Genomic DNA, 13488 nt, shown 5'->3' on the forward strand with positions numbered 1-13488 from the left:
CACAGTGCTCCATTCCTCTGTGTCCACACAGTGTCCACTTAACTTCAGTGATTCATGCACCCACATGGAGTTGTTTGCAGGATTGGAGCCTCACTTGCTGAGGACTTAAGGATGATGCCTCTACAGTATTTCCAGCTTTTGGAGAGAGGGGGGAGATAAGAGACACAGAATCAAAATTAGGTCTCTTACCTACTAGTAATATACAAGGTTGGGCATTTGACCGGTCCATAAATAATTGGTGAGATGACCAGACAAATATTGATTAAAATATTGTCAAATGTCAAAAATGGTCCATATATCTTAAAGAACTGATTTATTGGTACAGTAACAAAAAAGAATAAGACTTTATGGTTTCCAATAGGCTTAGCCTTATTTATACCAACTTACAAAAAACAAGTTTCTTAATTTACATATTTTAATTCTGAAAGTGCAAAACACAGTGAAATTAAGTTCTGAAAAATGGAAATATACATGATACAATCAAGACATTATGTACATCAGGAGATTCGTGCTGAAATGTTTGATGAGATTTGACTGTGGTCAAATAATAGTTGATCAGTTGACAGGTTTGCCAAGTCAAAGCAATAGAACAATATTGTTAGATCATCAGTTCAGTATTTCTGCCAATTTTGATAGAGTTCTGTGCTCATTTTGGATTATAATCTTGTGATGTTAATGTAATTTCTACAATAAAACTTGTAAAAACAAGTGAGGAAGAAATTATGGATTGGAAGGTGAAAAAATTTCTGATTTAGGCTCTGATCCTGCAGTTGGATTTGTGCAGATTATTCCATTTGTCTACACAATGTCCCATAAACTTCAGAACGGCTGTTGTACACAGGTGCAGGGGTGTGCTGCTTGGAACTGATTTCTGGGACTAATTCTGTAATGTACTGTGTTCTTTGTCCATTGCTAGTTGGGCTTCATGTATGTAGAGGTTAGAGAGAGGCTGGAGGAGAAGAAAGTGAAAGAGCCTGAAGTTTGGAAGTCTGTCTCTCAAAGTACAAGAGGTTGCAAAGGGAAACTATCCCTTTGATACATTGCTGTGGTGGAGAACATGGTTGCAGTGCAGAGTTGCCAGAACCCTAAGATGCCTTTCTCTGTTGTTTTTCTCTAGATAGATTTGCTCAACCATTTTCTACTACTGACATTTTTTTTAATCTATTTATTGAACAAAAGAGATTGATGGAAAAAAGAAGGGAGTTTATAATTTGTTTTGACTCTGGAAGCTGATTATAGTTTTTCCTTTATGAGTTTGCTATTTTCATTCTGAATTTTCTGCTTTGGATTTCACTGCATCTGTATCTTGGTCCTGGCTAAATTACAAATTATTAAAAATAAAACTGTGGGTTGTATTTGTTTTCTTTTTTTTTAAATGGCATCAAGCCTTTCTATAGGCTTCCAGTCTAATAACTGAGAACTCAGAAACTGGGAAGACAGCTTCTGACATTGATTTGTTGGAGTCTGTCACACCAAATTTGAATTTTAAAATTCTGTATCTGCTTTTTCCTTTCAAAGGAAAGGCTAATTATGCCTCTGAGTGCATATTTGTAATTGTTCAGGTCTACTGACTTCTTGTTCCCTTGGAAGCTAAACTTTTGAAGCTATTCACTCGAGAAGTATTGAGGTCTTTTCAATATATAACACAGCTCTTAAAATGTTTGATTTATGTATACAAATATTGCTGCTCTTACCTTTGAATATCTTGTACTATTACACTACAAACACCACCTCAGCCACTCTCACAGAAAGTCTTATAGCACAATCTTTTTTCAGCTCTTGGTGGTGGTGTGGAATATAGGCTACCCCTTATTTGAGTTGCATACTCCGATATTTAACGTGATATTTAACTCTAATCATTTGGCTTGGTGTTCATCCTGGGATAACCTTATTATGGCTCTTGCATTCTCTCTCAAACATAACTCATCCCTGTGCTAAGTGAGCATTGGCATACCGTTCCCACATTTAGAGCAAAGATAGTGCCCCAGTATAGTTGGGACACGCTCGTTTTTCATTACCCTTTTCTCAGGACACTGTCCTCATAACCCTTTGTCTCAGGGGTTGACTCTGCTGTGGTGGGGGTGTGAATTGCAGAGTAAACCAAAATGTTGCGCTCTAACTTCTCTGTATGACACTGTTGGTGTGAATTAAAAGTTACCTAGTTCATGTTCAAACCCAGTGTAAACGTAGTTCTGTTTGAAGAGGACTATGTTAATGTGACCTAAGTACTTTTTTAGTTTGCACCAGCAGCATCCATGCAGGGCAGAGTGCAAGCTTAGAAATCAAATCAGCACAATGTCCCGGGATGGCGGGACTGAGGCAGGCTCAGGATTTGGTCCCCCCTTCTGGGGTCATGAAGTAATTTTTGTTTTCAGAAGGGGGTCGCGTTGCAGTCACGTTTGAGAACCGCTGGTGTAGAGTGGACACTCCTCAAACATTTGTTCCAGGACACACAGGATACATGCATATCTAGGTAAAAATTCTAGTACAGATATAACCAAGAGGTGGTATATGTTTTTAATCATGTTAACTCAATTAGATTAATGCGATTGAAAAGCCCCAATAAGATGCAGGCTTCTATCTTGGGCTACAACATAGCCAGCTTCAAATTCAAGCCATGGTGGGAGTGGTAGAATTAGGCTGACTGCTGATGTTTTAACTGCTATGGGCTCTGGACCTGCTTTGATTCTCTGATAAGTTCCAGTGACTGCATATAAAATTTCATGTTTTGCATGAATTCAGAGCAAACTTGCATGTTTTTAGCTGTACTTTTGAAGGGCTGTAGTGAGAGATGGGTCAGGATCTGAAATTTAAACTGAAATGTTGCATTTCAGTGTTCTAGAACTAGTGTATGTACCCTAAAGTAACATCGGAAACTAATAAAATAACTAAACTTTTTGGTTAGTTTTAAGTTTTATATTAGGATGCAACAACTTAAGTATTAAAAATGAATAACTGTTGTAAATGGAGCTATATTTTTGGACCTATCTCCAGTGTGTACATTTCGTTTGGTTTCACATATTGTAGTTATTAGTTCTAGGTTTCATTGTGAGCATATAAAACTTGCTCAGTTTATGAGGCTATGTCTACACTACAAAATTCAGTCGATGCAAATTAAATCACCATACAGCCGCTGAAGTTTGTATATTGTTTGGGCATGTGCAGACTTGGCTGCTTGTTTTGGCACTGTGCATGCATCAGTGTGACATTGATGGAAAGTGTGGTACACCCTGCAGAGGTATCCTACTATGCCCCTCACTGCAGTGTGGCGCCATGCCTTTTGGGACACTTGCAGTGCTTCGTGGGATAGTAGTGAGTCACCAAGAGACTTCTGAAAGGTAGGGGTTAAGTTCCCAACATGCTACTTTCCACATCCCATAATAATCGCCAAATCTCATAAATTTGATGCCATTTTTTAAAACCCCCACTGTCCCATGGGGCTCATTTCGATGTCTGCCGTCTTTGTGACAGAAGTATGGAGATTGCAGAGCCTAAGCACAATTCTCTTGTGCATTGCTAATACAAGGATGCACTATTCTCCATTATTTGCACATCCTGAGGGTGTACTGCTACAATTCGGATTGTGATGCAGAGATGGGTGATGCTGATGGTCACAGTGAAAAACAATGCCAGGTTGCTCCTGGCATTCATGGAGCAGCTCCTCACAGTGGAGCACCAATTTTGGGCCCGAGAAATTAGCGCTGATTGGTCGTGGAATCACATCGTAATGCAGGTTGGGGATGACTAGCAGTGGCTGCAGAACTTTTGGATGCAAAAGGCCACATTCCTGGATTTGTGTGCCAAGTGTGCTCCAGTCCTCCAGAGCAGAAACACCAAAACGAGTGGAAAAGCATTCCATTGACAGTGGAAAAGCAAGTTGGGATCACGCTCTGGAAACTTGCAACACCAAATTCCTATTGGTCAGTAGGCAATCATTTTGGAGTTGGAAAATCCACACTGGGAGCCATTGTCATCTTCTGCTACACAGGAATGTGACTTTTGGTTATATGCAGGATATAGTGGATAGATTTGTAGCAGTGGGTTTCCTAAACTGCAGTCGGGCGACAGACAGCACGCATATCCCTATTTTGGCACTGGCCCACCTTGCCACAGAGTACATCAACAGAAAGGGCTACTTTGCTATGATTATGCAAATGCTAGTGGATCACCAGGGATGCTTCACTGATGTTAATATGGGCTGGGAAGGTACATGATGACTGCATCTTTAAAAACACAGGACTTTTAAAACAAGCTGCAAACAGGGACACTCTTCTCCGACTTGTGCATTGACATTGGAGATGTTGAAATGCCCTGAGATATTCTGTGGGACTCAGCCTACCCTTTGCTCCTCTGGCTCACAAAGTCATATGCTGGCTGGAAAGATTCAACTAATGGCTCAGCAGCTACAGAATAACTGTTGCATGTGCTTTTGGTAGATTGAGGGGTTACTAGTTGTGTTAACTGACTAGATTGGATCTCATCAAGGAAAAACATCCCAGTGGTTATAGCTGCTGGTTGTGTCCTGCATAGTATCTGTGAAGTGAATGGGGAAACGCTGCTGCCAGAGTGGAGGGGAGAGGTTGACTGGCTCTTGTCTGTTGAATCTGAACAGCCAGGGACAAGGGCTATTAGAAGAGCCAACCATGGAGCTATGTGACTGAGGGAGGCTTTAAAGGAGCATTTTAACAGCAACAGTAGTGTTCTCTGTTGATTTTCATGAAACAGAGTTTGTCTTGTGTATTCTATAATATTCTGCATGTTTCTATGAATTCTCTAATGCTTGGTGTACATTTACAAATGTGGCTGATTCTTTGCCTCCTGCTGCTGTTTGTTCTACAATGCTTGGTGTGAACTAATAGACATAATCTGGCTTTACAAATATAGAGCTTTATTGTGTGCACATCAGCAGTTAACAAAATTAGGGTGCAAACACACAAACTGAAGGTGAACCACAGTTTACAATCCCAAATTGAAATGGAAGTAAACAATAAACATTTTTGTCCATGTTTGTAAACTGTAGCTCTGTGCAATCCATTGTAGCTACATACATACACACCAATCTGTGGTTTTACAGGTTAGTATATGTCACTTTTTGTGTCTCAGCATGGAGTGCTAGGGGTAAGAATGTATATTGCGGTGCCACATGTAATGTGTGTGTGTGTGGGGTGGAAGCAGGTGTAGAAGGCAGCAAACATGGAGTTCTCCTACGACTGCAAAGGCTGCTGAGTCTAGGTTCTTTGGACCTGTAGGTCAGTCATGGTCTGAAACACTTGGGTTTGTGCTTGAGCAAACCCATTATGCCCTGGAGCATTTCCCACTGCACCTCCCAGTCCCTCAGCCTGTTCTCCAGCAACAGACCTCTCTATTCTCTGTCTTTCTCCATAGTCTCATTATGAAGGGCCCTCCAAGCCCTTGTATCACAGTCTGAGGTAGCTGTAACTTGGAGGACTTCTGGTACATATCCTCCCTAAACTTCTCCTCTTGATTAGGGTCAGACATTAAGATGGTGTGGAGGTGGGATGACAGATTCCCCTTAAAAGTGGGGGGGGGGCCCACAAGGCCCTGCCCCATCTGTGGCCCTGCTCCTGCTGCGGTAAGCGCTGCCGGGGCCCTGCACCCTGAACCCCCTCCCGCACCCCAATCCCCTTCCCAGCCCGGAGTTCCCTCCTGCACCCAAACTCCCTCCCAGAGCCTGCACCCCCTCCCACACTCCACCCCCTTCCCCAGCCCTGAGCCCTCTCCTGTACCCCAAACCCCTTATCCCCGGTCCCACCCCAGAGCTCACACCCCAGCCAGAGCCTGAACCCCACTGCCGCACTCTGAATCGCCTGGCCCCAGCCCAGAGTTCCCTCCTGCATCCCACCCTCATCCCTGGCCCCACCCCAGAGCCCGCACCCCCAGCTGGAGTCCTCACCCCGCACCCCAGGCCGGAGCCATTTCCTGCACATTGAACCCCTCATTTCTGGCCCACCCCAGAGCCTGCACCCCCAGCTGGAGCCCTTACCCCCTCCTGCATCCCAACCCCCTGCTCCAGCCCGGTGAAAGTGAGTGAGTGAGGGTGGTGGGAGACCGAGCGACGGAAGGAGCGGGGATGGAGCGAGCAGGGTCAGGGCCTCGAAGAAGGGGTGAAGAAGGAGCGGGGAAGGGGTGTTCGGTTTTGTGTGATTAGAAAGTTGGCAAACCTAGGTAGAAGGTCCATGGCTCCCCACAATTGCCTGGGCTTCCTGGGTTGCTCTTATCTGGGCCAGGTTCTAGTTTCCGACCTGACTGTGGGGGTGGGCAGGCAGAAGAGCAGGGGCCAAGGGCTGGGCCTGTGGTGAAAAATGGACAAGCCAAGCTCATCCACTTTCAAAAAGTGGGAGGGCCTTGGGAGGGGCCCTGTTCCAGTGCCCCAGGTGGGACACCTCAATGCGTCCACACCAGAAGTTGCTGATTTAAAAAAAAAAAAATACACCATTAGATTTTACAATCACAATGGAAAGGGAAAGCTAAGTCTCAAACTCCCTTGTATTATTCCTAAAAATATCCTTAATAAGAAATTCTTTTTGACATTTTAACTTTGGACCCCTAGCTTCAGCTCAAACCGTGGCGAGTATGACCTGGCTGGGAGGAAGGGAGGTGCTCTGATGCAGGTAGCTGCTACGCCTCCTGGCTTGAAGAAGTAATAACAAACACCAAAAACTTGGTTTCCATCATCAGCACCCCCACTATAAATATTGTTCCAGCACCCCTGTATATAGCTATACAGTTTGGCCCCTCTCCCTGGGTACAGGTATTGTGAAGTGGCAATGAATATATTTGCACTATTTTAACAGGCAGTGATTTGGGGGATGCGGGGAGGGCTGCTGTCTCACTCCTTTTCTAGCAACATACCAGTAAAGGAATGAAAAGTCAATACCTGTCTTAACTTGCAAAAGCACCAAGTGCCATTTTTAAATGGGGAACAAAAGCAGAGCAAAGGGGGAATAGAGATGAGGTCTTAATGAAAGGAAAAACAAAATTCACATTTTAAGATTAATGCATGTACGCGCTTACCCACGCTTCCTTCCCCTTCATCACCAGGCTCACCTACACTTGTCAGCCAGGACTGACTCCTGGGGAGTTTCAAACAGTTCCTGGCTTGCAGCATGGTTGGAGTCCCCCGCTGTGTCTTCCTCCTCACAGCATTCTCTATCTTGGGCTCCTCCAAGATAGCCACACTTGTATGTGGGGCACTGACGGAGTCATCACCAAGTATGGCATGCAGTTTGTTGTAAAAGCAACAGGTCTCCAGGGCAGGATAAGATCTCTTATTGTTTTCCCTTGCTTTCTGGTCTGCCTGGCATAGTTTCTTTGTTTTCATGCAGCATTGCTGCTGATCCCTGTCATGCCCCTTTGCCAGCATCCCCAGGGCAATCTTCTCATAGATGTCAATATTTCTGTGGCTTGTCCGTAGCTGTGCCTGCACAGCTTCTGCTCCCCACAATCTGAGGCAATCCAATACTACTTTCCTATTCCAGGCAGCTCTGTGTGTGTGGAGCTGGCATTGTTTGTTCGTTAGGCAGGGCACGCAACAAAGGTAAGCTGCTCGGTGTGTTGACCAAGGTGGGCAATCAGGAAAAGGCATTTTAAAAAAAACACATAGGGGTTTTAGAAGATGGGGCAGGCTTCCAGTCTCTGCGATCAGGGCAGTGGAGTTCAAAACTTTGAACTGGGTGTTCACTATTGCAGGGGTAGAGGCATTGTGAGACAGGTGCTGGAGGATGCTTAGAGTTTCACAAGTAATGCAGTGTCTATGCTGAAACTGTGTCAACCTTAGTAGGGAGAGGTGGTTCTACTACATCGCCATACCAGGCCACTTACACTGATGGGAGACCAATGTTAGCGTAGACAGGTGCATAACTAGGTCAATGCAAATGGACCTACATCAACTTTACTTTGTAGCGTAGATCAGGCCTAATTAAAAAATGTCTTTCTAACTACTAGGTATGTGTACTCAACCTGGGAACTGAAAGTCAAGCTGTGTTCTTTTTGCTTCTTACTACCAGTAGGAAAGATTTTGTCATTAGAATGCGGTTGATAATTTTGGTTTGTGATATGGAAGGCAGAAGAAAATTCAGCTTGGTTCTTCACTGCTGTACTGGCATTACAGCATTAACTGCAGTAGAAATGTTTGAGAAAGTAAGCAGGTAGCTTGAATATGCACAGAAAGCAGTTATGTTGAATAGGAAGGTTTATTTTTATAATTACACTTCAAAGCTGAAATGCCTTGTTACATTGGGACAACTTATTGTGCTACACATGGTGATGTTTCTTCTTTAAGCATGTGTGTAAATCAAATAAATTATGCTTGCACATCAGAATATAGCCTATGGTGCATAATATCATAAGGCCAAATCATACCCCCTAAGAAAAATCCAAGGAGGACCAAACTAAGCCTTGTAAAGCTCATCTCTTCGAGCTTCTGACAATTATCCTTCTTAGAACTGGTCTGTGCATGAGGTGTGGGTATGGATTCCAAATCCCACATGGATCTATCGAGGAAAGGAAATTGCACTGCCATAGTGGTGCCTTGCCTCCCCTCCTCCGCTTGCCAACATGGCTCCTTTTAGAAGATATGCCAATTATTTTCTCCTCTACTTGTGCAATACCCTTCTCTTCTCGGAGAGAGGTGCAGCTGGGGAATAAAAGTTAATGGCTCCCAGAGTGACATTCACAGGCCTGCTGATAGCAATTCCAGGCCCCAGGACAGAACAGTCAGTGGGCCCCCAGCTCGTGTGGGCGCAGTCTGCCTGACATTTGCGTGGTGCTGTGCCTGCGCTAACTGATGCCCAGCAAGATGCTGCCGGCTGTGCTGATGATGCTTGGCAAGATGCCAGCTGCGCCGCTGGGCGTACTCTTCTCGCACGGCCTGGGCTTCCATGTGCCCGCCCGGCTGCCTTCGCTGACGCTGGTACCACCCGGCGCACATCTAGGAGCCCTGCCAGAGGAGACTAGTGGGAAGGACACAAAGAGAGGCACCAGCTAAGGGGGAGACACGTGACCCCCCATGGCGTAACCCTTCCCATATGACTCCTCCCAGCCTGGGCCCCCACGCTCTACCCCATCCCACGTTACCTGGGCGGGGGGCTCTGTCCTCCTGCTGCGCCGGCCCGGCTCCCCCTGTCTGTTTGGCTGCTGTTCTGGCAGCTGGGCTCTGGAGCCACTCCCAGACGCTGCCTGGTTCAGCACAGCAGCTCTCTGGGAATGCACCTGGCTGTGACAGCAGCAGACCACCCCCACCAAGGCTCAGTTTCTGGGCAGGGAGAGGGCTGCTGCTGTCACCACACCATGCCTTGCCCAGGCTCAGATTCCCGGGACAGGAGCCGACTCTGAGCATGCCGGGGAGGGCTCTGGCTTGCTCGGCCATTGTCCCTAGAGAAGCTGAGCCCCAGAGCAGCCGCTGCGCCAGACAGCGTGTCTGGAAGAGGAAAGGCTCTGGCCCCGCCTCTTCCCTTCTGGCTCTGGTCCCGCCCCTTCCTCTCCCAAGCTGGGGCTGGCTGCTAGGATGAGTGCCCCGAGCAGGTGTCTGGGGAGGGCAGGTGGCTGACCTTTCCTGTCCCCCTCCCCCACGGCGTTGCCTCTGAGCCCTGCGGCCCACCTGGGTGATTTAAAAGTAGCAGTGGCCGGGAGCCCCTGGGCTGTTTTAAATTGACTGGGCCCCATTTCTTTGCCCCCCCTTCTTCCCCTCTCCCAGTTGGTGGGCCTGGACATTCAGCTGCGTGTATGACCACCTTTTCAGAAAGGTGGATGGTGTACACAGTAATTGTTCCCAGCTTTGCTGCTAAGTGACTACCTACTCACCCAAGTACCCTTGGAACACCTATGGCACAGATTTGCTGCAAGAGGATTTCACATGCTTGGAGGTTGGGGTCAAGAGGAATGGTGGGTTCCACTTTTCTGTGGCTTTTGGGACTCTTCCCATATTACCTTTCTTTGTTCCCCTTTGTACCACTCGCCGCAGGGACGCGTAAGACAGTGGCTCTCAAACTTTCCAGACCACTGTACCTTTCAGGAGTCTGATTTGTCTTGTATAACCCCAACTTTCACCTCCCTTAAAAACTACTTGCTTACAAAATCAGACCTAAAAATACAAAATGGTCACAGCACACTATTAGTGAAAAATTGCTTACTTTCTCATTTTTACCATATAATTATAAAATAAATTGATTGGACTATAAATATTGTACTTACATTTCAGTGTATAGTATATAGAGCAGTATAAACAAGTCGTATGAAATTTTAGTTTGTATTGATTTCGCTAGTGTTTTTTATGTAGCGTGTTGTAAAACTAGCAAATATCTAGATGAGTTGATGTACCTCCTGGAAGACCTCTGTGTACCCCTGGTTGAGAACCACTGGTGGAAGACATAGCTTTGTGCTTAGCTCTAAGCATAGCTCTGATGCTTGCAATTTCTAACTGCAACAAGTTTTGTTCAGAGTAGCATATTTTTCCTTTGATGCAAATTCCTAACTTTTGTTAGTATTCATTTATGTGTGTGTGTGTGCACTTAGGGGAGAATGCCTTGTGGTTTCAAATAAATTATTAGAAACTTCATTAGTTTCTTAAATGTTTTTGAATGGTGAGGAACTAGAATGATTTCATAGTCATAATATTCAAAATTGAGAGAGTACTGCTTGGACATTTCCTACTGTTGCTGACACCCTCAGCCCTACCAATGCTGGCAACATTGCCGATAATAATTGCAGACATGTTAAACATGATGGTGATTAGATCTGCTCTGAGAAGGGTTAGATGGCAGAATTTTTAAAACACTGGTGACAGCCTGCGGTCAGTCTCTACTAGTTTCCCAACTTGGTAACGCTGTTTGCTGTTAGCTGTGGTAAGATGTGCTTTTGCAAAATTTCTCTAAGCGGATGAGGCCTGAGGTTGCCTATGTACATGAAAGCAGACGAAGCCTTTGGGGCCTGGAAAATTGCTAACTTGGCCTTCCATTGAACAAAGTTTAGATGCTCCTGGTTTAAATGAATAGCCCTTGATGGTTTAGAGGGTAAGTGTGTGTTGGATCAATTGTGTACAGTTTAAATGTCCTTTATCTTTGTCTTCTTAGAACCCCTATAATCACCCCTTTGAAAAAAGCAAAGCTTTTTTGGAATGGTGTATTTACTATGATACAAACAAAAATAATTAAGACAGTTTAACAAAATGCATGTGTGATGTATTGCATTTGTCACCTAATGATAAACTGTTTTTTAAAAATGAGAATTTCATAGATCTATCTATGATTATTAATCTAGCAGCTTTATAAGTGTATTTGGAAGGATTTCCATACGGGGGCCATGTCTGTGCTACAATGCTGCAGCTGTGCTGCTGTAGCACTGTAGTGTAGATTTTTCCTACAGCAAGTGAAGGGTTTCTTCATTTGTGCTAGGTAATCCTCCTCCCTTAGCATTCTTCCACTGACCTATTTGCATCCACACTGGAGCTTAGATTAGCAAAGCTATGGCACTTGAGGGAGCAACGTAGCTAAGTCAATCAAAATGTTAAGGCCTAAATGACTTCTGTTGCAATTCAAGTCATCTTGGTAAAATGAGTTGTGAACAAAATTGTTTCACTGCTAGGGTACAATGAACGGGGTGGATTGATTTAAATCACCAATTTTAATCATGACTGAAACCAGCAAGCAGGAAACCTTGATTTAAATAATCTATTTTAATTTTGTTTTGCATTTTTACTTCTTAGTTAGTTTCCTAAAGAGAGATGATTCTCATTGGTTGTACCCACTAAAACTTGTTGATTGGCAACTAAATATAGGCTTTACACTGAATTTGGTGCATTGCTATTTCTATACACATTGATTTAAGCAATTATATAGCTTAATTTACATTTATTTAGATTCATAATAAAAAAGGTAAAAATTAAGTTTAGAAAATGGTGAATGTTGCATTTCTTAGTTACTAAATGATTGTTTTATTTAAATTTATTTATGTCAAGGTCTATTCATATGGAAACTCAAAATCAATTAAAAATGCACAAAAACAGCAGTAGTGTTTAGTAAATAAAGCTATTTTAAATGTGCTAGATAAACTTTATTTTCTTATGTATCAAAACATGTTTTGCATTTAAAACTAACTTATTAGACAAAGTAGTGAGTGAACTGAACTGATTCGTTTCTGGTCACCATCAGTGTTCCCTTTAATTTTTTATGTCAGTGTGCGGAATGAATTTTGTTATGTGCACCAATATGGAGGTGATGTGTGACACATCAGCTTCATATTGGTGCACATAACAAAATTCATATGGTGGGGGTGGGGCTGAGGGGTTCGGAGTGTGGGAGGGGGCTCAGGGCTGGGCAGAGAGTTGGGGTGCAGGGGGGTGAGGGCTCTGGCTGGGGGTGAAAGCTCTGGGGTGGGGCCAGGGATGAGGGGTTTGGGGTCCATGAGGGGGTTCAGGTCTGGGGCAGAGATGTGGGGGGGCAGAGAGGGGTGCAGGCTCTGGGGTAGGGCCAAGGATGAGCGGTTTGGGGTGCAGACTGTGGGGAGAGAGAGGACTCCCCCTAGCTCTCTGTCCCTCCAGCAGATATGGGCCGGGGCAGAGCGCCTCTCCCCGGCTGCGACAGCTCTGGCCAGACTGGGCCAAGAGCGGGGCTCCTCTCCCTGGCAACTCCAGCGGGCCTGGGTCTGGGCCGGTCTGAGGGAGGGGCTCCTCTCCCCTGGCCACGGCAAGTCCGTGCTGACTGGAGGGGGAGGGTGCCTCTCCCCGCCTCAGCCTCTGCACGGCGCTTAATAGGCAGCTGCACGGCCCTGCAGCTTATTGGAAACTTAGGTCACCATATCCTTCAAGATTTTTAGAAAGAGTAGATCTCATCCTCTCATGCTTAGTTTTGATTAATAGACTGGAAGAGGAAAAAACAGGAAAGTTTGTTTTCAACTCCTAATCAGATTCTTAACTTTGAATGAACTAGTCATTGAACTGAACTAATTGAATAAACTGAAATGAAGAAGATATCTCTCTGTACTTGCAGAATAGGCTACTGCTGTCAGAAGCTGGTTTAGCAGTTCAACAAACTGTTTCCAGGTGCTTAGACAAACCACTGGAAGTCACTTGCTTTCTTCAGTAGCAAACATGTACTGTTTAATACTATTTTTTGTAAATAATTTTAAATGATTTTAATAGATCATAATAAGTTTAGGCCTTAAGTTGTTATAACTTCAAATTTAATTATAAATAGATTTATTTTTTTTTAAAACTTTTTTAATTTATATCTGATTTAAATTAAAAAACAGTTTTATTTTGTTCCTCATAGGTTTGTATCCACCCTGACAATCAGGTAGCCTGTATTCTCTATTAGTTGGTATAAATTACAATGTAATATGTTGGCTAAAAGGAAGAATTCCTAGCAGAATCAGTGGCATATATTTTTGCATGAATGCTTCCCTCTAACCCTCAGTAAAATTCAGCAGCACGTGGCTTGAGTTACTTTATATATGGGTGAGTTGTTTGTTTTT

At 44.3% G+C, this 13488-nt stretch overlaps 1 protein-coding gene across 8 annotated transcripts in view; it reads left to right on the forward strand.

The window, feature by feature from the left end:
• FHIP1A (FHF complex subunit HOOK interacting protein 1A) overlaps positions 1–13488 on the forward strand; it is a 134507-nt gene that overhangs the window by 3202 nt on the left and 117817 nt on the right. The window contains exon 1 of one of the 8 annotated variants that reach the window (XM_043545807.1): positions 9541–9903. The exons of the other annotated variants lie outside the window; for them this stretch is intronic. The gene's annotated coding sequence lies outside the window, so the exon portion shown is untranslated. Of the gene's footprint in view, positions 1–9540; positions 9904–13488 lie in introns of those variants that run through there. 8 annotated transcript variants of the gene reach the window in all.

This window comes from Chelonia mydas, chromosome 4 (assembly GCF_015237465.2).
Source record: "Chelonia mydas isolate rCheMyd1 chromosome 4, rCheMyd1.pri.v2, whole genome shotgun sequence".
NCBI classification, from domain to species: domain Eukaryota; kingdom Metazoa; phylum Chordata; order Testudines; family Cheloniidae; genus Chelonia; species Chelonia mydas.